Source organism: Xyrauchen texanus, chromosome 16, assembly GCF_025860055.1.
Source record: "Xyrauchen texanus isolate HMW12.3.18 chromosome 16, RBS_HiC_50CHRs, whole genome shotgun sequence".
Classification (NCBI taxonomy): domain Eukaryota; kingdom Metazoa; phylum Chordata; class Actinopteri; order Cypriniformes; family Catostomidae; genus Xyrauchen; species Xyrauchen texanus.
The window spans coordinates 39738007-39761652 of NC_068291.1; the positions used below are offsets into that span (position 1 = coordinate 39738007).

At 37.1% G+C, this 23646-nt stretch overlaps 1 pseudogene; it reads left to right on the forward strand.

Annotated features, from left to right (window-relative positions):
- Window positions 1–6875: 6875 nt before the first annotated feature.
- LOC127656778 (mirror-image polydactyly gene 1 protein-like) overlaps window positions 6876–23646 on the forward strand; it is a 67814-nt pseudogene continuing 51043 nt past the window's right edge.

The following is a 23646-nucleotide window of genomic DNA, read 5'->3' on the forward strand; positions in this document are numbered from 1 at the left end:
CAGTTCTTTAGCAGCCAAATTAGCTGGATCTGTTGAAATTGAGGCACTCATCCTAGTAGATTTGGAGGGTCATTTCTCCTCCCCCAATAATGCAGGAGGATCAGGGAATCGCAGCCTGATAGAAGCCACCAAAGATGGAACCGTCAGGGTGATCTGAGATGCTACCGCATGCTCATTTTCCCAGGCTCAATTCAATTATCACTGCGCCAGCTCTGAGAATGAGCTTTACGCTGTCCTGCTTCACAGATCCTACTTTCCCTGCTAGACGTCTCCATCATCTAAGAAACATAAGGCTAGCTGGAGAATTGTCAAGTAATCCCAGGAATTACTGCATAGTTATCTTAACGAAATCGTGACATTGACAGCCCTGAATTATATTTTTTTTATTCTGATAAGTTAATATTTTAATTAGCCAACCTTAATTAGATTTGTCATAGAGAATGATCTCAGAAAACCATTATATAGATATCTCCAGTGAAATCAGTGTCTTGACAAACTCTTAGAAGTTTTCCATTATCTGTTAATGTATCTGAAATTCTTTTTCACAGTTTTTATTTATGAAAGGAATTGTGTAACGTAACTGAATACAGCTAATCTTTCAAAGTGGGACAAAATCTTGATTTGTGGCCTATTTGAGTGGTTTGTTTGCCGAAGTCCCACACATACTTTATTTTTTGCCTAATGCGTTTTTCTTTAATCAGGATGGGTTAATCTTCGATTTAGCTCAATCAATATTTGTTAGTTAAGAGATCCACAAGTTGATAATTGTTTCTGAATTTATTTGTTTAATTACTGCTCATTTGTGCCACAGATCTAGAGTTCGCCTAGAGTATTTTCAGAAATTGAACAATTTGAAAATGGGAAAATGCATTAATTTTTATTTATGTTTTATTTATTTTCTGTCTAATAGTTTGTGAAATAAAAGAATATATGCAGAGGATGGAGTCCCACTAAATAGTATTTATTTTATACCTGTGTGAATTACATTTAAGCTTATACTTTGATTTTGTGACAGTGAAACTTAGAATATATGTAGCCTATACTCTTTATTCTATAAATATACATCGCAAATGACATGCGCTGTAAATATCCTTATTCACACTTTACATTACAGTGTTCCTGTTTTTTTTTATATTTCTATAAGTCTTATTCATTTGTAGAGTTGCTTGTTATTACAAATTGTTGTGATGAATAATAATTAATAGTACCATGGACACTATAAACATCAAACTTAATCAAATGTTAAGTTATTTAGGCTATAAGATATACAAGCACATAGTGCTGGGTAGTAAAGGATTCCATGTGATCAGGTGTATGTAATCAGATTACAAAAATCAAGTACATGTATTTAGATTAAATGACATTTTAAAATATTAATAATCAGATTCGTTACTTTTCTTTGGACTACATATTAATCGGGCAAAGGCACTAAATTGTTCATAATTTATTGATCTACTCGGCTTCAAAAATGAACGGGAATGCTCTTTTGCGTTTGTGAATACTTTTGAGAAAATATAAAAAACATAGTTGGTCTGATTGTTTACCACACATGGGTCACATTTTAATGCCAAAATTGCCCAAATAAGAACATTTTAAATGCTTTTCTTGTTATTTCACTCAGAAACAGAATTAGCGATTAAAACGCACACAAAAAAAGACAATAATTCTCATATTTTGATCCAATAAGTATGTTTTCTTTAATGCATTCAAGCAACATAATGTCAAAATGGCTTATCCTAAAGCTTATCCTACTTGTATGCATGTGAGTCAGGTCAAAAGTAATCCAAAAGGGAGGCCTGGGTAGTTCAGCGAGTATTTACGCTGACTACCACACCAGGAGTCACGAGTTTGAATCCGGGGTGTGCTGAGTGACTCCAGCCAGGTCTCCTAAGCAACCAAATTGGCCCGGTGGCTAGGGAGGGTATAGTCACATGGGGTAACCTCCTCGTGTTCGCTATAATGTGGTTCTCGCTCTCGATGGGGCGTGTGGTGAGTAGTGCCTCCACACGCACTAGGTCTTTGTGGTAACGCGTGCAACAAACCATGTGATAAGACCATGTGATTGACGTCTCAGACATGGAGGCAGATTCATCCTCCGCCACCCGGATTGAGGCGAGTCACTACGCCACCATGAGGACTTAGAGCGCATTGGGAATTGGGCATTCCAAATTAGGGAGAAAATAAAAAATAAATATTCCAAAAGCAATCAGATTAGATTACCATATAGATTTAATTCAAGAGATTACATTACTGATTACAATTATAGTCATGTAATTTGTAATCAGTGCCAAATTACAATTCAGAAGTAATCCACCCAGCTGTGTGTGTGTCTGTATACAGCCCACCAGTGCGATATAATCAGTCTACTGCGCATGTAACTGGCTGACAAAACAGTGTCTATTGTTAATGTCTGTCAGTGTGTCAAAAATATTTTGATCCAAGAAAAGTCAAGACCATTCAAAGCTTCACGACAGCCCGTGACAATCATATTACACAGCAGGGTGCTCCTAGGTGCTTGTGCGCACCTCCCTTTATAAAAGAGCCTGTTTATCCATATCAAATCAGTTTATGTCTGCTATTTGCTTCTGAGGCACAAGCATGCTGTACAATTAAACCTGTGTTAAGACTATCTCCACATTAATGTCCATATCAAAATTCATAAAGAATCGGTAAGATGAGGATCCTGAGCTCGTAGATTCACAGGGATTTTGCATGAAGCCTATTTAATCAGGATAACACTGTTATTAATATTCATAAAGTCAGCTGGAATACAAATGACAGGCGGAAGAATCTGGAAACTTTTTTGCTGCTGAAGAAATGCATTAAATGCAGCTTAAAAAATTAATGGAATTTAGTTAATATTGGAGGCAAACGCCAACACTCCCATCGAAAGTGATTGAAATTGGGCTTAGACATTTCTTTTTGAAGAATTCCATCTTTGACAGACATCAAAGGCATTTTCAATGAATGCGACGCATGAATGGCCATTTAAAAGGATTTAAAGACATTACACTGCAATAATTGTACATGAATAATAAGTAGCCCACCGAGGCAATTAGCTTAAAGTCTACAAGACAGGAAAATGAAGATCACCGAGCGACAGCAAAGGACAAATTGAAATGAGAAAAGTTTGAAGGAAGGATAAAAGGGTTTTAAGTGCCAAATGCAGCTGTCTTTTACATTTGATGTCGATTTATAACCCATTTATGTTTCTTTATTTACTTTGTTTTATCCCTGTGAAAGAATCTTCATTATCTGAAGGAATTGAACATTTCTAGCGTGTTGACACATCGAAATCAGCAATGACTCCAATTGCTATGGTCACAAAGACTTTTTCACAGACTTTCACATTTTCATACAGTATTTCACAATTGGCATACAGTATTTACAATTGATAGATGTTTTTTTCTTTAATTATGGTTCATACTTTTTTCTATGAAAATAAACCTAGGTTACTTAAAGAGATAGTTCACCCAAAAACATACATTTTGTCATGTACTCACCCTCATGTTGTTTTTTTCTTTTCTGTGGAACGCAAAAAGATATATTAGGCAGCATGTTAGCCCCAGTCACTATTCACGTTCATTGTAAGGGTGGCATAATTTAGTGATTTCTATATTTTTGCGCTTTTAGGAATAGCATTTCATGAGTTGCAGTTTCTGATGCATGCCATATTTTTGTAAATATACTGTGATTTGCTTTGAATCAGCTCTTAAAGTGCCTCTGTTTACTCACAATGATTGATTGTTGGCTTTATTATACCATGTTATACTCTACAAGCTCTAATTCACCACCTGGAGCGACTGCCGAAAAGAAACAGGCCTCCCATTGCACTCTGCACAATTGAAACTTTCATTAAACCCCAACGAGCGCTTCTCTGTTTTTCAATATCGGATTATTGGATAGTATCAGTTTCATTAAGTTTCTTGGTGCCGATTCTCTCAGGAAACGGTGTCAGTCAATGAATCAGGCCCACATGTATTTGGCAAAGCGCTCTTTTCGCAGAACTGTTTAATGTGTCTTGCCGAAAATTACGCGGACATCTAAAGGTCAGGTTTGTGTGATTTGCGTTGTTTTTTTATTTCTTTTCTGTCTCTTTCAAAGCTGCTTTCTCTTGTTAGCGTTAAAGGATTACCAGGCATCTTAGCCTTACCTACTATCTTAAAAGTCTTTCTTCATCCTGGTCCTCCTCTCTTTCTCTGTGAAAGTGCAGTGTACGGGGCCAGCTCCTGCTCCCAGTCCATCACTGAGATTAATAGAACCCTGTGGTGTTTGGCACAAAAAGCCAGTTGTCCATTCACGTCTCACTGTGTCGGAGTTGAATAGAATGAGCGGTGTGTGAGGTGTGTGCGCTGGCTTACAGCGTGGGGATAACGTTCTACTGGCATCTGCCCCAGGGGTCACCCCCACCCGCCTAGTGCACAACCTCCCATGAGCCATCGCTCTCGCACTCCCCTTTTCTTGCACTTTCTTATTTCTTGGTATCTCGATGTCTTTCTTCCCTAGTGGTTCTCAGCTGGTTTTGCTTCAGGACCCAGATTTTATCCTGGACATCAATTGGTGACCCAATAGGGTTTGAAAGCAGCAGCTTCCTTCGTGGTGTCCTGCCATGGATACCATGTCTGTTTAATGTTTGCCGTATAGTAGGCTCATGCACAGAGATGTTAACCAGTTCCTATGATTCCTTCAAGGCTTCAGCTGTCACTCAAGTGTTCTTTTTGACCTCATTGAGCATTCTGCGGTGTGCCCTTTGAGTCATCTTGGCTGGATGGCCACTTCTAGGGAGAGTAGCCACAGTACTAAATCAACTCCATTTATAGACAATTTAGGTAATCTAAGATCTCTTTTTTTTGTGAGGTAAGGTCTATGTCAGCAGAAGTTTCTTGTGAATAGCAAATTAAAAATGTTTGAGTGCTTTTGTCAAAGTAGCTCTAACCCACACCTCCAATCTCGTTTCATTATTGGATGTCAGTTTTCCTAACTCCTGTCTCTAATTAGCTTTTGTAGCCTAGGGGTTCACATACTTTTTCCAACCTTCGCTATGGTCAATGTTTGAATGATGTATTCAGTATGTACAAGAACAATACAATAATTTGTGTTTTATTAGCTAAAACAGATTGTGTTTGTTCATTAATGGCATTTAGACGAAGATCAAACCAGATGTTAAGACAAATTTATACATAAATGCAGGTAATTCTAAAGTGTGTTCACATATTTTTCTTGCCACTGTATATACAATCTTTACAAAATGATAGCAATTTAGTGTGGTCCAGCATTTCTAAAAAGTTCCCCAAGCCAAGATTCAGACTTTTCATAGTAATGGAAAACCTGGACATATCTGGAAAGATTTTAGTGATGATTTCATGATCAAATGTATGTATGTATGTATGTTGAGTGCACTGTGGATAATAAAAGCAGTTTGGATAAAAGTATCTGCTAAATGCATAAAATGTAAAGTTGAAGGCCTTCCAAATATTTTTGAAAAGTCATTGAAATTTCGATTAAATTTTTGTAGTTATGCTCAGTTCATCGGCTAGAAATTGCGGTTTGTGAATGCAGTCTCTATAAAATAATTTTCACATAGTACTCATGTAAAAGCTATGGTAATTCATTGGTCTTAAAGGTAATGGAAAACCTGGAAATATTAGGAAATTTCATAATTGTTTCTATAGTGAATATAAATGGTTCTAGTTATACTCTAAAATATTCGATTGACTATTGTTCTTGTGTAGAGCTTGAGTACAGTGAAACATTTACTGATTTGTTGGGAATCATGGTTGAATATGGGTCTATTCAATAAAGTGTTTAAACCAGTTCACGATCGTTCTGAATGATTCATTAGCGAATCGGTCTGAATCAAAATGATTTTTTAAACATCCTTATCAACTAATCTCAAACGAATGGGAAAGTCAAGGAAAAGTCATGGACAATTGATTTGTCAAAAAGTGTGGCAATCCAGATAAGGGGTCAATACTTTATAACTTCAAGAATGATTAAGATTTTCCTAACCTAATAGAACATACAAATTGCTTCCCAAAAAATACCCAGATAAAAACAATGCAATAGCATTAACGAAAGTTGTTCGTATTGCTTTCAGTGTGACTGTTTCTTGAAGATGTTCTGCATTTATTTAGATTGTAAATTTGGCACCACAAGTAGCTACATTTTGCTTTTACAAAAAAAAAAAAAAAAAAATATGTAAAGAAATATAGTACAATTGTAAACAACTTTACAGAACAACGTGTACATTTTTACAGTATAAAATGGTTGTCATTTACATTACCACGCTGGCAATGTAAATAAAAATAAATAAATTATCATATTTGCAGTAAAAAAAACTTAATGTACATGATATGAATCTTCTGAAATTGTAAAAATCTGCTTTTTACTTTGTAAGGTATTGTTAATTACTGTAAAAATTACAGAAGAGCACATGACATTTACATTTATGCATTTGGCAGACACTTTTATCCAAAGCGACTTACAGAGCCCTTATTACAGGGACAATCCCCCTGGAGCAACCTGGAGTTAAGTGCCTTGCTCAAGGACACAATGGTGGTGGCTGTGGGGATCGAACCAGCGACCTTCTGATTAACAGTGATGTGCTTTAGACCACTACGCCACCACCACTCACATGATGACATGAAGTTCACCAGACAGTTAATACTCGTTAATCAATTAACAGGTTTTTTTCCGGTAGCATTTTTACAGTCTTTTACCGTTAAAATTACAGACATTTTTTACAGTGTACAGTTCATAGATCGCTTGAATTTTAGCATTTCTAAGCATGTGTTTTCTGAAACTCGTGTGATGTGTTGGAGGTCTTTTAGTCTCAGTAGGTCCACCACTAGAGGGTAGCTCTCCACCACGGCTCTATGACTGTCAGCCAGCAACAGGCTCTACTGTCTGAATGTCAGCTTTCTTCCTAATTGCCTCCTGTCTGTTTGTTGCTTGCTTATGAATTAGCTTCCGTTCACAGAACTAAATTATCCACCATTATTTAATTACACCTGAGTAGATGATGCTTTAATTGGCGGTTCCTGACTAGGATCTGATATGGCTTGAGCTGTATTAAATAGCTGTTTACTTTTCTGATAGCTAAAAGCATTAAAACGATTGCATGGTGGGATTACTCTTTGTTAATTGCCCACGTTGATTAGTCCTCCATAAACTGTGAGGTAAAGCACTGGTACACAGTGGATGAGACAAAGACAAAGTCTTAAAGCATAATTTCACATGGCAAATTAAAAGCCGCCTGCCTTGTTTTGCTGCCTGTACTCCAGAGGTTATTAAAGATTGCTCTCTACCAAGCACTCTGAAATCATATTGACAGGCTGTAATTAATACTAACCTTTCTAAGTCTAATGGAAAAGGAGCACGCTAGTGAGCCTGTGATGAAAAGCATTTTTTTTTTTCACAGTGAAATTAATCATATCCCTTCTATATATTTCCAGCTAATCCTAATGTCAATGAAGAACTGAAACAAAGGCTGCCGTCCCCTGTAAAGCACCATTGTTCAGAGACCACACCACAACTTGGGTAAAGATGCCTTCCATGGCTCATTTTACAGTGTTTGTCAATGGCTTTCTCCCACATGTTACAATTAAGGAAGATTTTTTTAATATGTGTGAAATGTTTATCAGTGTACATTGCAGGCGATGATTACACGCTGTAATGATATCTTTGCAGAGATATGTTTTCTAAATCCAAAACAGTGTTATGATGTTTAACAATCAGCTGCTGGTTTTGTTGTAAATTGTTACAAGCAATTTTCATGCAGAGAGCGCATGTTTAACATACCCTTTCTATATGAATTATTTAAAACAATTTAAAACTGAATTAGCTTGGTATACAATTTAACTAGTAATTATGTTACATTATGGTTGTATTTTCACATTTATAACATAGCACTTTTAGAAGTAGCAGTAGTCCTTATTATAAGCCCAAGGAGCAATTTTGGTGCAACTACTATGACTAGAACTAACTAGAAAATAAATGTATTTATGTACAAATTTAGTTTTAATTTATTTGCTTATTTTATGTCACTTCAATTTGTGCTTTATTTCCATAGAAGTAAACAACTTTTAGATTGAAACTTGAATACTGAAATACTAAATTAGCTCAGTGTATTATTTAAATCTGTTATTTACATTGGTTACAAGCTCAGTTTTCATGCTGGGAATGCACATTTAATGTGCCCTGAGCAATTCTGCATTAATTATATGAAATAATTTAAAACCAAATTAGCTTGTTGTACAGTTCAAACTTGTATTTCAGTTAGTATTTTCACATCTAGGATATTGAAAAGCTATGTAGTTTTATTTATTTACTTCTAACACTACAATAGCTGCTTTCCAATTCGTAAAAGTATGCAACTTACATTTGCATTTCAATTGGTTACAAGCCCAATTAAAAAAAAAAAACATTAATTCCAAGAATGCATGTTTTCTGTCTTATTTCTTTAATTGTTTAAAAACAAATGAATATTGAATTAGCTTCGTGTTCGATTTGTAGTTCTATTTATTCTATAACATTTTTAGCATTTTCACCTTTACAGTGTTTTAAAGCAAGATGTATATATTCACGAATTTCATTTTATTTGTTGTTTACTTTTGACACTTGGATCGCTCTGTTTGTTTTTTGAACAAGTGTACAACTTCTAAAAAAAAAAAGGGTTAACACTGTCCTCTTTGGGTCAGAACTCTTGAAGGTCTTTGATATTTGCTTTATGTTTTACCTTTACTCTGAGCTTTTGAAAAAACACAACCACCATCAAAGCAGTGTCATTGATGTACAGTTTGTCAATATCCTTTAGCTTATGTATCTTCACCTGAGCGTGTCGAATAAACGATTTACGTTTTGTTTCACTGCTGTTAGATATCAAAAGGGATGTTGCGTAAAGCCCATACCAAAAAAAAGTGTCTTGATTTTGTTATTGTTTTATTTATATTTTCTTTTGTCAGATCCTATGAACGACAATCTAGAGCTGCATGCCAATGTCAGAGTTTATCAAAAGCCCTGGAGGAAACATTCATACAAGGTAATAAATAATAAATCAGATTTTTCTGTCATAATGACAATCCAATCACAACAAATCACAAGTTATTTAATGTGTAATTTCTCAGTCATCATAACATTGCCACATTCTAGTTTTACATATCTTTAAACAAAGATATCGACCATAATTTGTTTGCTTTTTAGACACGTGTAGATATCAGTGTTATAAATTCCATTTCTTTATGTTCTTTCACCATAATGTGTCTGTTTTTACATCTGAATACTTGTGGTTACGGGCTCCCCGTTGACTAAATTCTGTCCGATGCGATACATAAACATTTATTTACATGTGTAAATCGCCTTCACCATATCACCGGTCTGCTCCGTAATAACTTTACCTAGGCCATAATGGTGCAGAAGAGCCACTATTTAGATAGACTGGTTGGAATGACAATGAGAGATAAACAGAGTATTTACCGACCCTTCGCCAGACGCTCCTGATATGCAAATTTATTCTGCCGCTCTGCTCAAATATACATTTGGGCTGTTGGTGAAACACTTCAATCTTTTTGCAGCCAGTTAATCAGCTCATGTTTGATTATTAGTGACTGACATTAGTTACGATGACACAAAAGTGTTATGGTTGTTGTGTTTGGTATAGCAGGACTCAATAGAGGATAATGGCCACACAAGCATTGCCACCTCACGTCTGTTTATTTATTTGCCCCATTTAACGTGTAAAACGTCTTTTCATGGCTGCACTTTCAGAGTTGTGCGCTATATAGAATTAGGCTATTAAGTACCTAAAAAGTCATTTTGTTCCTGAATTTGAATTGAATTAGCAGTATCAGGAAGCAGAATTATAATTCTAATTTTATGTATGTATGTATGAAACTGCTGTAAGTGTAATTTTTAATAATATAGTTGTATTTTTCTGTAACATTTTACAATAAGGCTGCATTCGTTAACATTAGTTAACTACTTTAACATGAATGAACAATCATTTATTGCACTTATTTATCTTGGTTAATGTTAATTTCTACAAATACTAATAATCTTTTTACATTAAAAGTTGCTTTTGTTAAATGTAATGAATGCATTATGAAATTTAACATTGTGCAAAGAGTATATTTAGAAATAAACATGATAGCACTTTATAATAATGTTGCATTAGTTAACATTATTTAACCACAGCATGAACTAACAATAATATTTTTTACAGCTCTTATTTATATTTATGTTCATTTTAACATTTACTATTACATTTTTACATTAAGTTGTATATGTTAACATTAGTACATTATGAACTAACAATGAAAAGTACTATATTTAGAAATGAATATTTAGAAAGGTTTATTGATACAACTTTATTGATCATTGTTAGTTCATGATACATAATGCATTAACTAATGTTAACTAATAGAACCGTATCATAAAGTTTTACCAATAACATTAAACGATTAACATACAGATTAATACATTTGATTAAAAACATTGTTCACTGTTAGTTCATGATACTTAATACATTTAATAATGTTAACAAATATAACCTTATGTAAAATGTTACCAATTTTGTAGTCAGAATTACCCATAAACATGTAATCATGCTGTGTGATTACATGCATGTATGATTTCCAGAACATTAGATGACATAATAAATTTTTCAAATGCGAATTTAGAGAAATTTGAATTTAAGATGATGTATTTCATCATAATATTCATTATATGTTATGTTCTTTCAAAAAGTTGGCAAACAACATGAATCAGGTGCAAACCTTAAACAGAACATCGAATAAGTTATCTGTTATTGTCCATTTTGTTGTTGTGTTTGGAATTCCCCCTTTTTACTGTGTCGAGTTTCTGGAATTACAAATCCGTAAATTTCATTCCAACATCCTGTGGGGCGTGGCCAATTCAAGTCTAATTCCAATTCATGAATTGAAAGGGAGCCAATTCTTAAATTCGGAATTTTGGCCAACCCGGGTGCTCTTAGAAATGTTATTTTTAAAACGAGAGATCTTTCTCACTCGGTTCCCATAGGATATGGGCCTTTACTTTGCACGCTTAGATTAAACGCCCTGCTCACCCCATTTGTGAGGGAAATGCCGCTTTAAACACACATTCTCAGGGGCAGTTACCTTTGTGAGAGACACCCGGAGAGGGAGATAAAATTAAAGAAGTAGCCCAGGTTAGGGAACAATGTATCAAAAAGTCGCATATTTGCAGTGTGACAAAGGGCTCCTATAAGTGTGTTTGGCGTTATTATTCATGGTTTGAATATGGTGTTTGCACTTGCGAGTCTAACGGGGAATACTAATAACTGTCTCCAGCGATCCTGAGAGCCAAGCCCTAGCAACAAAGCCATGAGGCAGACCTCCCTGATGTCGACTTCAAAACCTGACCTTTCGCTAAATAATTGTGGCTGCTAAGCTGGAGCTTTTTGGACATCGTGGTCAGAAGCCTGCAACTAGAGCATCTCATCGCATTGATTAACACTGAATGATTCCCCCTTTTTATTATGCTTTTGATGCTGTGGCAGTTTAACTGGTCCGTGTTTGAGTTTTGCTCTCAATTTGAATTGCATTGATGTTGAGCTGATTTATGTATATTTTATAATCAGAGAACCACCAGACTGCTTTTCTGTTGAGCACTTGACCCTGTGTATGCACATACACCACTGTCTGTTTAATTTGCTTGCTGACATTAAAGGTGAAGTGTGTAATTTTTTTGATGTTAAAATACTAATACTTTCCTGGCGTAATATGAAGAGACAACTATAAGTAGGCCATTAGTATGTTGATTCCCCCCCAAAAATGTAAACACTGTGACTCTGTGCTGTTTTTGTTTGAGTATTTTGACCAGCTTGACATAGCAACATTGGCTGAACCTATGGCATGACTTTGGGGTTAGGTTAACTTTTTTACAACCAATGGAAGATAGGGGAGTGTTCTGGAAACTGGTTTGAAAAAAGTCATTATTTTATTCCATTTGGTGATGCTAGTGTCCCAGTAAATATGCACTCTTGCTTTAAAGGGACAGATCACCCAAAATGGAAAATTCTGTCATTATTTACTCACCTGAATGTATTTCCAAACCTTTATAACTATATATTTCATGAAACACAAAAAGTGATGTTCTGCAGAATGATCCGCAATCAGTGTTGGGTGTAATCTAATTACAACGTAAATAATTACTGTAATTTAGTGTAACACTTTACATTTCAAATTCTTGTAATCATTGAAAGTTCCAGACTTTCAATGAAGTGAATAATATTACATTATTTGCTTGGGTTACACATATTTATAAAATAATATTAAATACTCTATGTAGAGGAAATGCAAAACTTAAATTACATTTAATATGTACATCTGTTTGCGTTTTGTGACAGCTGAAGGGCACACGCCCCCTAACGAGTCAACGAACAATGAGGAAAACCTTATTTTCAATTTGTTGACCAGGAAAAACGAAAACTTCTTCAACTGTCTTTAAAAACGTGTTTTAGAAGGTCACTTAAAAGTAATTAGTAACGTGATTACTGTTTTACGATGAACTAATTAGTAAAGTCAGTAATCTGATTACAATTTTAGAGTAGTAATTAGTAGTAGTATTGAATTACTTTTTTGAGTAACTTACGTAACACTAGTTACATAAGTTACTCACTAGTAACTAGAAGATTTAAAGTCATACAGGTGTGAAGCAACATGGGTGTGAGTGAATGATAACAGTTTTAATTGTTTGTACGTTGATTCCCATGAATAGTTTAAACGCTTGCACTTTGGTGCTTTTCTACATTGTTTTGCTTAAGCATCATGACGAGCCTGAACGTGCGTTCACACTGCCAGCTACTTTGTCGCTGCATGTTGCCAGTGGCTGGCGGTTAGGTCACTAGTGGTGTGTATGGAGAGTCTAAACAGCACTGTTTCTTTACAATTAATATTATTATTCAAACATTAGGATCACCTGAGCTCTACCATCTTCTCTCGAATTGGCTGTCACTCCCGAAAGTCACTCTTCATTTGGATAAAGTTAAACATTTCTCAACTTTGTTGCATCACTGGACATGCCCACATCCGGTCGCCATCGCTCGTGTTGCCAGCTCTCACTGAAAATGAATGAGATGAGGTCGTTTTGTGTCGCTGGCAGTGTATACGAAGCTTGACACAGCATCATGGATTTAACCAATGGTGTGATTTTGGAGGCGGGCTATCTCTTTGACTGACCAATGACTGATGAGGAAGTGTTCAGGAAACCTGTTTGAAAACATTATTGAAATCATATTATCGTTTGGTGACACAAGTGGCGCAGCAAATACACACTTAACCTTTAAAGAAGTGTTTCATGTAACCCCATTACAATTTGTGTCTTTGTGTTACCGTACAAGTCCTCTCTCCTGCCATCGAGTGATTGGCTTTGGCATCGCAATTGCAGTTTTTGAAAATGTCTCTGTTATAAGGGTTGTCAATCTCCGGGTTTTGATCACAGCCGATTTAGACTACATCCAGCTTTCCCTCTGGAACAGAGCGTGTCCTCAGAAAAGCTGCCAGAGGGACAGAGCTCTGTGTTTGCCTCCTCGCCTGCGTCTTTCTCCCTCAGCGCAACAGAAACATTGACAGAAGACCTCGTTTCTCCTCCTGCCAGTCACTCGGCACGGCTCGCCACAATCCCCTTGTGAAAGACGGCCAGACCCAGTTTCCTTTTCAGAGAGCTGTCGCAAACCAGCCAACAGAACTGCTTTTCAAAGTGTCAGACTGTTCTCTCACTAGAAGAATTGAAGTTTGAGATATTGTAGTTTTAATGTTTTACATTAAGCGAACAAATCTGTGGCTGAAATAATTAAACTTGTATAAGTTGAACATGTATGGTTCTATGAAGAACATTTAACATCCAGGGAACCTTCGCATTGCACAAAAGTTTCTTTTGTAGTGTAAAAAGGCTCTTTAGACTATAAAAAGGTTATTTAAAAATGGTTCACTGAAAGGTTCTTTGGGAAACCATGTGTCTTCTATGGTATTGCTGTGAAACCCCTTTTTGGAACATGAATTAGCCCATACTACATTATTGTGGTTCTTTATTACACCTCCCTGTTTATCAGTGTTAGGGAGGAACTCCTGTATCTAAAAGTAGTGATGCTGCTAACTTAAAGTCCATACATTTAAATCACCCCCATGTTGTTCCAAACCCATATGACTGACTTTGTTCCATGGAAAGCAAAAGGAGGTGTTTAGCAGAATGTTAGTCTCAGTCACCATTCACTTTCATTGCAGCTTTTCACCCCCATACAGTTTAAGCGAATTGTGACTGAAGCTGTCATTCTGCCTATTATCTCCTTTTGTGTTTCTTCATTTTGTTTTATTTTAGGCATGCAAAAAATGATTCACAGATTTATCTTAATTTTCATTTGATTTAGTAATATGGAAGCTGTTTATTTTAGTCAGAAAAATAAATGTAGTGTGTTCGATGCTGCAACCCTAATAGACATCTTTATTAATAAATGCTGTTCTTTATATCTGAATCAAATTATCCAATTATATAATTTAAAAGATCGCTTACTTGCAAGGTTAGCTTGACTGTAGTTAACTACAAAACTACAGATTCAGAGTCACTTCACCATCACTGCTGTATTTTTCACACAGTACTTGAGAGTCCCAGGCTCAGAGAAGATTTGGCGGTTAGACCCCTCCACCCCCACCCACACCAGGCCAAACTCCAGCTGAAGTGAAAATGATGGAGGAGGAGAGACGGTCCCCACAGAGACCCTCATCACATCAAGAACAGGATAGAAAAGAGATGGACAGCAGTCCTATTCATACACCTTACGTCAGCAGGGTAGATTCTACTACTCTCAGGTCAGAAGAGGAGAGAGCCTCATGGGCCATTCACTCCTAAAGAGTTTTTGCATCTTGTGCACGAGTGCTGTGGTTTTTTAAGGAATATTCCAGGTTCAATGCAAGTTAAGCTCAATCGACAGCATTTGTGTCATAATGTTGATAACCACAAAAATTTATTTCGACTCGTTCCTCCTTTTCTTTAAAAAAGCAAATATCGTGGTTACAGTGAGGCACTTGTAATGGAAGTGAATGTGCCCAGTTTTTGGAGGGTTAAAACACAAAAATGTGACGCTTATATGTGACGAGGAGGGTGGGGCCGGGCCGGGCCGGGCCGTGAGGGCCAGATTTTTGCTTTTTTTGTTTGTTGCGGAAAAATAGAAACCAGTCAAAATGTATTTATGTGGTAATCAACATTACGCCACAAATGCTGTCGATTGAGCTTATCTTGTACTGAACCTGGAACATTCCTTTAAGACGGCATGTCAAGTTAAAAATAACATTATAAAAGACAAATCTCGAGACAGTTCATTTCTGTTGTATAAGGGGCTGTTCAGACCAAACATGTTCTTACGCAAAAAAAACAAAATCCCTGTTTTTAGTGTTAAGATAATTTATTTCACAATATAAAAATAGTGATGCTGCTAACTTTAAGAGATAGTTCAAAAATGTATTTCTGTCTTCAGTTACTCACCCTCATGTTGTTCCAAACCCATATGACTTAATTTGTTCCATGGAACACAAAAGGAGATGTTAAGCAGAATGTTAGTCTGTCACCATTCACTTTCATTGCATATTTTCTCATCTCAGTTTTGCATCTCCGTCTCATTGGCTGTTCACTCCGAAAGCATTTTTGCACTAGACAGGAGTTTTTTGCACCTTATCTTGCTGTATTTTTCATGCAGGAACGCTGTGGTTTTTCAAGATGGGGCGTCAAGTTAAAAATAACTTTTAAAAAACACATCTTGAGACACCTTCATTCTGAGAAAAAATAAATAAAACTAGAGGCAGCGCAACAAATAGAACAGAATGCAGTTGTGACACAAGTTGTTTTTAACTTGGCACGGCATCTGAAATGCAGCGCTCCTGCCTGAGACACTGAAAAAACTGTCGGTCACAGACGTAAATCTAGCACATGCATACTACATTCTAATTGGTGTATATATTGTAAACTGCCTACGATAAAAAAATATATAGTAATTGACCCTTTGCTAAGCCCCGCCTTCAAGGTGTTTGACCAATCCTATCTTAGCAACTTTTGCCACCCGCCATTTCTCTGACAAGTGCTTGATTTTTCCAACGAGGGTCTGCAGGAGTTATGTGTGTTTGAGTAATTTAATGTCGAATTTGATCAATTTTAGAGATTGCTGTCCGCACACTGAAAAATTATCCAGACTAGTGTAGTCTACCTAAAATGATCCATCTTTATTGTTTACGAAATTCCAGTGAGAAAAAAGTGCACAGTGCAGTGAAGTTAAAATTGAAAACTTTCCAAGTGACTGATAATCATTTGCCTCTATTCTGAATCAGTCTCCACAGTTTTCAATCAAATTACTGTGTAATTAAATTTTTTTTTTTTTTTTTTTTTTTTTACAAATAAACTTGATAAATATGCATTAAAATGTCACTCTTCATTCTAGCTCACTTAAGAACATTATCGATAGTTTTTATGAGAACATTTTTCGAAAAACAATGTAGTTCACGAAAATCTGCCATTCATTCCAATGGGGAGTTCTGCGAAGCTTGTTTGAGCGAGCAACGGTAACCAAGGGGGTGGAGCTATGCGAAGGCTCAGTTGTAAATAATAATAGAAACGGAATGCAGTATGCAAATATGCAAGGAAAAACAGCTGAATAAGCACATATTCTTAAAGATAGAAATAGATTTTTTTTATTAAAATAATGCAAAAGTAGTTTCAGGTCTAAATATTTATGGTCTGGAAATGTTCTCAGTTCACATGCCATTGGCAGGTTTTGCTTAAAACTTAATTTTAGACCATGTCCAAAACTTTGCATGTTTGATCCAGCAAAGTGGCATCCAGATTTCATCTCATTCACTTTTTTTTTGGAGAAATGTTAAAGTCATTGGATGATATTGCATCCGGTCCATTCATCACCCTGAAAGTTGGGTTAAGCACATTGCATTGTTGTAAACTGTTTTTAAACATTCTGTCACATGTAGTAGGCCATCCAGGAACTGTATGTCCTTGTCAGTGGAGTCAGACTGCTATGAAGAAGGGCTTTATAGAATATGGACATAACGTAACTCTTCAATTTTAGCATCCATGTCTATTGTAAGGTGATTTTAATTATATTGTCCTCCGATAAATATAGATTCCGATGCATTTTCTCTACCTCCTTAATAAGAACTAAATCGAATTTCTGGCTACTAGAGGGAAGTAATTTACTGTGCAATAGAGTGTAGTAATACTTTAATATTACCTTAAAGGTCATCTGTATGATTTTACTAATATCTCAAAGTAAATAAGTCACAGTAATATTCTTGAAAGTGGGAGATGGCATCCCTTGTGTATTTGATAATTGCATGGCAGGATGTGATTTTCTTTTTTTTTTCTCTCTCTCTCCCGATAGGGAGTCTAATATAAGAGCTTTTCTAATGAACTTTTGTCTTTTCTTAAGGCATGCTCATGAAGATCATGGAAATTCCAAAGTTATCAGTGACTCCAAAAAGCAAATCCCAGTTCTGGATAAAGAGAAAAACATTGCGTTCCTCTTAAAGGAGCTGGATTCCCTTAGAGACCTCAATAAGAAGGTAAATTCACATGTAAAGAAACATGTAAATCCACATGTAAAGTTCACAAAGCCAAGCTAACCCTTTGGCTAATTTATCTTTCTAGGTTAAATATGATTTGAAAACTGGTTTGTAAACCGCTCATCCAATCAGAGACTAGACTAGCTGATCTTCTGAATTCCAAGTTTTCCTTATATTTCATTGTTGATTCTCTGTAGAAATTTTTTATTATTTTAAAACAACTGTAAAGTTGCAACAGCCACCAATAGTCCTATTGTCAAAGTCTGGTCCACATTGCAGCTTATTCTGGCTAAGATGTTTGGTGGTTAAAATCATGCTACCACATATAATGTTTACATCTTTGGGCGCCCAAGGCTCATCGATGCACGAGGGCAACGAAGGCTTTCTCATCTGGCCCGAATCGACAGAAGGTCTACTGTGGCACAAGTCACAGAAAATGTTCATGGTGGTTACAGGAGGAATGTGTCACAACACACAGTGCATCGCGCCCTGCTGCAGAGTGCCTTTGATGACCCCATCCACCGTCAAAAACACCTACAATGGGCACTCAAGCATCTAAACTGAACCTTGGAGCAGTGGAAGAAGGTTGCCTGGTCCGATGAGACCCTTTTTCTTTTATGGACAGCCATGCATGTGTGTACCGTTTACCTGAGTAAGTGATAAAGCCAGGATGCACTGACGGAAGGCGACAGTTTGATGCTCTAGGCCAGTGGTTCTCAACCGGTGGGGGGGCGCGAGTAGGCTACGATGGAAGGGGAAAAAAACTGGAAAAAAAAAATTTTGGGGCACATTTTTTTTATCACTAAACTACTGTCATAAAAAGTTATAGTTTTGTATATACATAACTCCTGAATAAAAATTAAAATGTGTTTGGACTGATTTAAAAAAAAAAAGTTTTGAACAAATTTGATTGGTTTGTCGATAGTGAGCGCAAATGCAGCTGATAAGCGGTTTCATTAAGCGAGTCATTGAGTCGTTCATTCAAACGATTCGTTCAAACGGCCGATTCATCAAGAATGAGACAGATGTTTGTGAATGGGTCATTGAATCTTTGACTCAACCGATTCGTTCACAACACTGAATCATTCAAAACACGATTGAGTATTGCTGTGAGATGCGCTATGGCTATGCTGTGATCTTTGTTTGGATTCATCGGATCTATTTTCGCTGCTAAAATAGACCAAAACAGTCATTATTTCGTCTAAAATGTAAGTGACTTAATATTATTAACTTGTTTGTTGAACTGTCATATGAAATCAGTGTCACATTTTCAATCAGTGAGGTGATGGTAAATTAAGTGATGGTCAATTGTCAGCTCTCTTGGTCGTCAGGTCGTGTGATATATGTTGCTGAACTGTATTCAAATGTTATAAATATAAAAACAGCACATTTTGAAATTTAACTGCAGTATGTCAATTTAGTTTATTTGTGTTTGCTGCGCTCATAGACAGGGGCGGAGCCAGGAGTATTTCACAGGGGTGGCCGGGCAGGGGCCAGCGATCAGTCTGTGGTGGCACAGAAATTTTAGTACAGTACATGTTAAGTCTTGTGCTCAAAAACGTCAATTGTGTGTGGGGTGGCCAATGGGGTGGCCAGGCTTCAGTCCATGGTGGCCATGGCCACCCTTGGCCACCCCCTAGCTCCGCCACTGCAGACTTTAGAAAACGGTGCTCATTTGTTTGATTTCAACCTGTCTTTGCAAGGCCGCGAAACTCATATTTTGCTCCTTGCAGACAAAGTGCACGCCTTCACACAAAAATTAGACCTCTGGCATGGCCGCATCAGTCGAGGGAACTGCGCCATGTTCCCCAGCCTTGCAGACTTTATCACTGATGCAGGCACGTCACACGATTTCTCCTCCCTATTTCAATCAGCGTCTGAGCACCTGTCAGCAATGAGAAAACAATTTGCGACGTACTTTAAAGAGGATTATCGCTCTTTTGCATGGGTTCGAGATCCGTTTGTGTGCACAGCAAACGAGCTATCAATTGATATGCAGGAACAGCTTATTGAGCTGAAGTGTGACAGTAGACTGAAGGAACTCTTTGGCTCCTGCCCTCTTTCGTCATTCTGCATTCTGGCAGCATTGATGCAGGAATACCCTGAACTCTGTGACGTCGCCTTGAAGATTCTCCTTCCTTTCGCGTCGACATATTTGTGTGAGGGAGGATTCTCAAAAATGACTGCACTCAAAACGAAATACCGCAATCGTGCACAAATCGAGGATGATTTGAGGCTATGTTTATCAAACATTGAGCCAAGAATTGAGGATCTTTGCAAGGCAAAGCAGGCTCAGGTCTCACATTAACATCACCTACCAGCAAGCTTCTGTAAAAAATGCAGATGATGCCTACTATTAGGCCTAGTAATAATAACAATAATAAAGCATAAATTAATATCAGAGGTCTGGTGCCAATTCCCAATTATAGCAATAGCCTAGTAATGATAATAGGCCTACTGATGATGATAATAATAATAATAATAACAACAATAAAGCATGTAACCTCATAAAATTATATAGCAATAGCCTAGTAATGATGATAGGCCTACTACTACTCATAATAATAATAATAATAATGCCTGCAAGCTTACATTAGAAGTCTGGTGCTACTGCCAATTATGATAATAATAATAATAATAATAATAACAACAATAAAGCATGGGGCGGGGCGGGGGGCACTGGGGCCCCAACTGCAATGAACCAGCTTTGGGGGGGCCCAGCTTGCAAAAGATTGAGAACCCCTGCTCTAAGCAATGTTCTGCTGGGAAACCCTGGGTCCGACCATTCATGTGTACGTCAATTTGACATGTGCCACTAACCTAAACATCATTGCAGACCAGGTACACCCCTTGATGGCAATGGTATTTCCTGTTGGCAGTGGCCTCTTTCAGCACCAAAATGCGCCCTGTCACACTGCACGCATTGTACTGGAATGGTTTGAGGAACATGATGAAAAGATCAAGGTGTTGCCCAGGCCTCAAAATTCCCAAGATCTCAATTTGACTGAGCATCTATGGGATGTGCTGGACCAACAAGTCCGATCCATGGCAGCTCCACCTCACAACTTACAGGACTTGAAGGATCTGCTGCTAATATCTTGGTGTCAGATACAACAGGACACATTCAGGGGTCTTGTAGAGTCCACACCTCAGCAGGCCAGAGCTGTTTTGGCAGCATTCGTAGGACCAACAGCATATTAGGCAGGTGGTCATGTTTTTTTGACTCATCAGTGTATGTATAAATCTTTCTTAAAATCTTAAGTTCCAATAATAAACAAACACAGTATTGTACATTTTGAATACATAATTCAAACATTCACAGTGTAGTTTTGAAAAATTTTGTGAAGCCCTAGGCTAATGATAACAACAAAAGCTAAATAGAGTCAGGAGTTGGAAACCTGGCATTCAATTAAAGAAACCAGATTGGAGGTGTAGATTAGAGCTACTATAGAGCTACCCCTGAATTTTGAGTTTGATATTCACAAGAAGCATCTGCCGACGTGGACCATCCCTCACAAAATTAAGATCTCAGTGCACCTACGATCAAGCATTGTTGCTTTGTATAAAGCAACAGAATGCTAAATGAGGTAAAATAGAACGCTAGAGAGACTGCTAAAGATTTGAAGAAATCATTGGAACTGGATAAAATCTCTGTTCACAAGTCTACTATACGGAAAACATTAAACGGACACTGTGTCAATGGCAGGACACCGCAATGGAAGCTGCTGCTTTCCTACAAAAACATTGCTGCATGCCTGAAGTTTGCCAAAGAACACCCTGACACTCCACAATGTTACTTGAAAAATGTTTTGTGGACTGATGACATGGGTTGTACTGTCTGGAAAGAACACACAGCCCTACTTATAGTGTAAAAAGGGCATCACATACCAACATGAAAACATCATCCCAACGATGAAGTAGGGTGTTGGGAGCGCCATGCTTTACTGCTTCGGGGCCTGGACTGCTTGCAATTATCGAGGGAAAAATGAATTCCAAAGTTTATCAAGATATCCTACATGATGATGTTAGGGTGGCTGTGTACCAGCTGATGCTTAGTCAAAGTTGAGTGATGCAGCAGGACAATGACCCTAAACATCGAAGCAAATCCACTACAGAATGGCTTAAAAAAAAGAAAAAACAACTTTTGGAGTGGCCAAGTCAGAGCCCAGATCTTAACCCAATAAAGATGCTGTGGAATGACCTCAAGAGAGCCATTCACACAGACATCCTAAGAATATGGCTGAGCTGAAGCTGTTTTGTAAAGAATAATGGTCCAAAATTCCTTCTGAACGTTGTGCAGGTCAAATCCGCTGCTACCGCAAACGCTTGGTTTAGGTTATTGCAGCCAAAGGAGGATCAACCAGTTATTAAATCCAAGGGTTCACAAGAATGTTTAATGTAATAATGTTGAATGTTTAATGATATGTGTTCAATAAAGACATGGAAGATTATAATAGTTTGTTTTGTTAGCTTAAGCACATTGTGATTGTCTATACTTGTGACTTTGATGAAGATGAGATCACATTTTATGACCAATTCATGCAGAAAACCAGCTAATTCCAAAGGGCTCACTTATATGTTCTTGCCACTGTACAAAAATGGTCTAAAACTGGTACAAATGGTAACCGCGGGGTCCCGAAAATGTTAAGCTTGAGTAGCAGCTCTTCCATCGCAGAGAAAGAGTGTGCCTTTCAAATGGTATCATCATAAGAAGAAGCCAAAAGACAGTCCCGGCAAGTGCAACAGCGTGGAAGATTTGACTGAAGAGATCATTCATTCTTACTCAGGAAATGATTGCACATTTATAAAAATGCGAAAATATATAGCTATGTTGAACATAGCTATACATATAATATTATTATATTATATGTATAGCATATAATATTTTTATATTAAATGATAATTTCAAAATTGTCAAATTTCAGCAGGTTAATCGGCCTGGCCTGTATATCTATCTATGCTCTATAAAATTGGTCTCATTGTTTGACACATTTGAGTTGAACTCACACACACAAGTCTCACAGTTGTTCTGGTTTTGTGTTTTGTGTTTGTTTGTTTGTTTGTGTGTGTTTGTAGCTTCAGGACAAGTTGGCGCTGAAGGAGAAGGAGTTGGAAACCAAATTACTGGACAGTCAACTACAGGAGGCCAAGCTGGAGGCACAAGCCAGTGAGAGAGCTGCAGGTAGGGTGAGATGGGGAGAGATATCATGGAATAGCTGGAAAGAACACAGACAGATAAACATTTACATTTATGCATTTGGCAGACGCTTTTATCCAAAGCAACTTACAGTGCACTTATTACAGGGACAATCCCCCCCGGAGCAACCTGGAGTTAAGTGCCTTGCTCAAGGACACAATGGTGGTGGCTGTGGGGATCGAACCAGCAACCTTCTGATTAACAGTTATGTGCTTTAGCCCACTACGCCACCACCACTCAGAAACAGACAGAAAGAAAGAAACGTATATGTAGATGTAGTAATAGAGACGGATAAGAGTGAGAAGGAGAGAAGTAGATTGGCGAAAAAAGGAAAAGGGGTAACAGTATTTACCTGTTAGCTTTCAGGCCATTTTCAAAGCTTTTCATGTATTTTCTAGCACTGCATACACTACCAGTCAAAATATATAGGAACCGTTTATATTTGTCTACAAATATAAACCTAATTTCAAGCATTTAAGGATACGCCTTTAGATCTAAAGGGTTTTAAGGTCATGAGAAACATAGATTCAGCCAATTTGTCCAAACTTTTGACTGTTTATAGATTTCTAAATTGAAACTACACCTGATCTATGAACATTGTTGAAAGATAAACACTTTTAATTAATTATTCAGAGAACATGAGAAAAGGACTCTTTCACATTTGTAAACAAAAACTAGTATGTTTAACATAAACCACCCTCATCAGGAGTAATCATTCCACTTTGTTATTAATAATTTTGTCAGTGTCATTATTTTTACACGCTCCTCGCCTTTGCTGAGCAAATATTTAAATTTAGCCAATATTCACTTTTTGTTTCATCTTAACTAGCTAAAACTCGCAATCTCACACTTTGT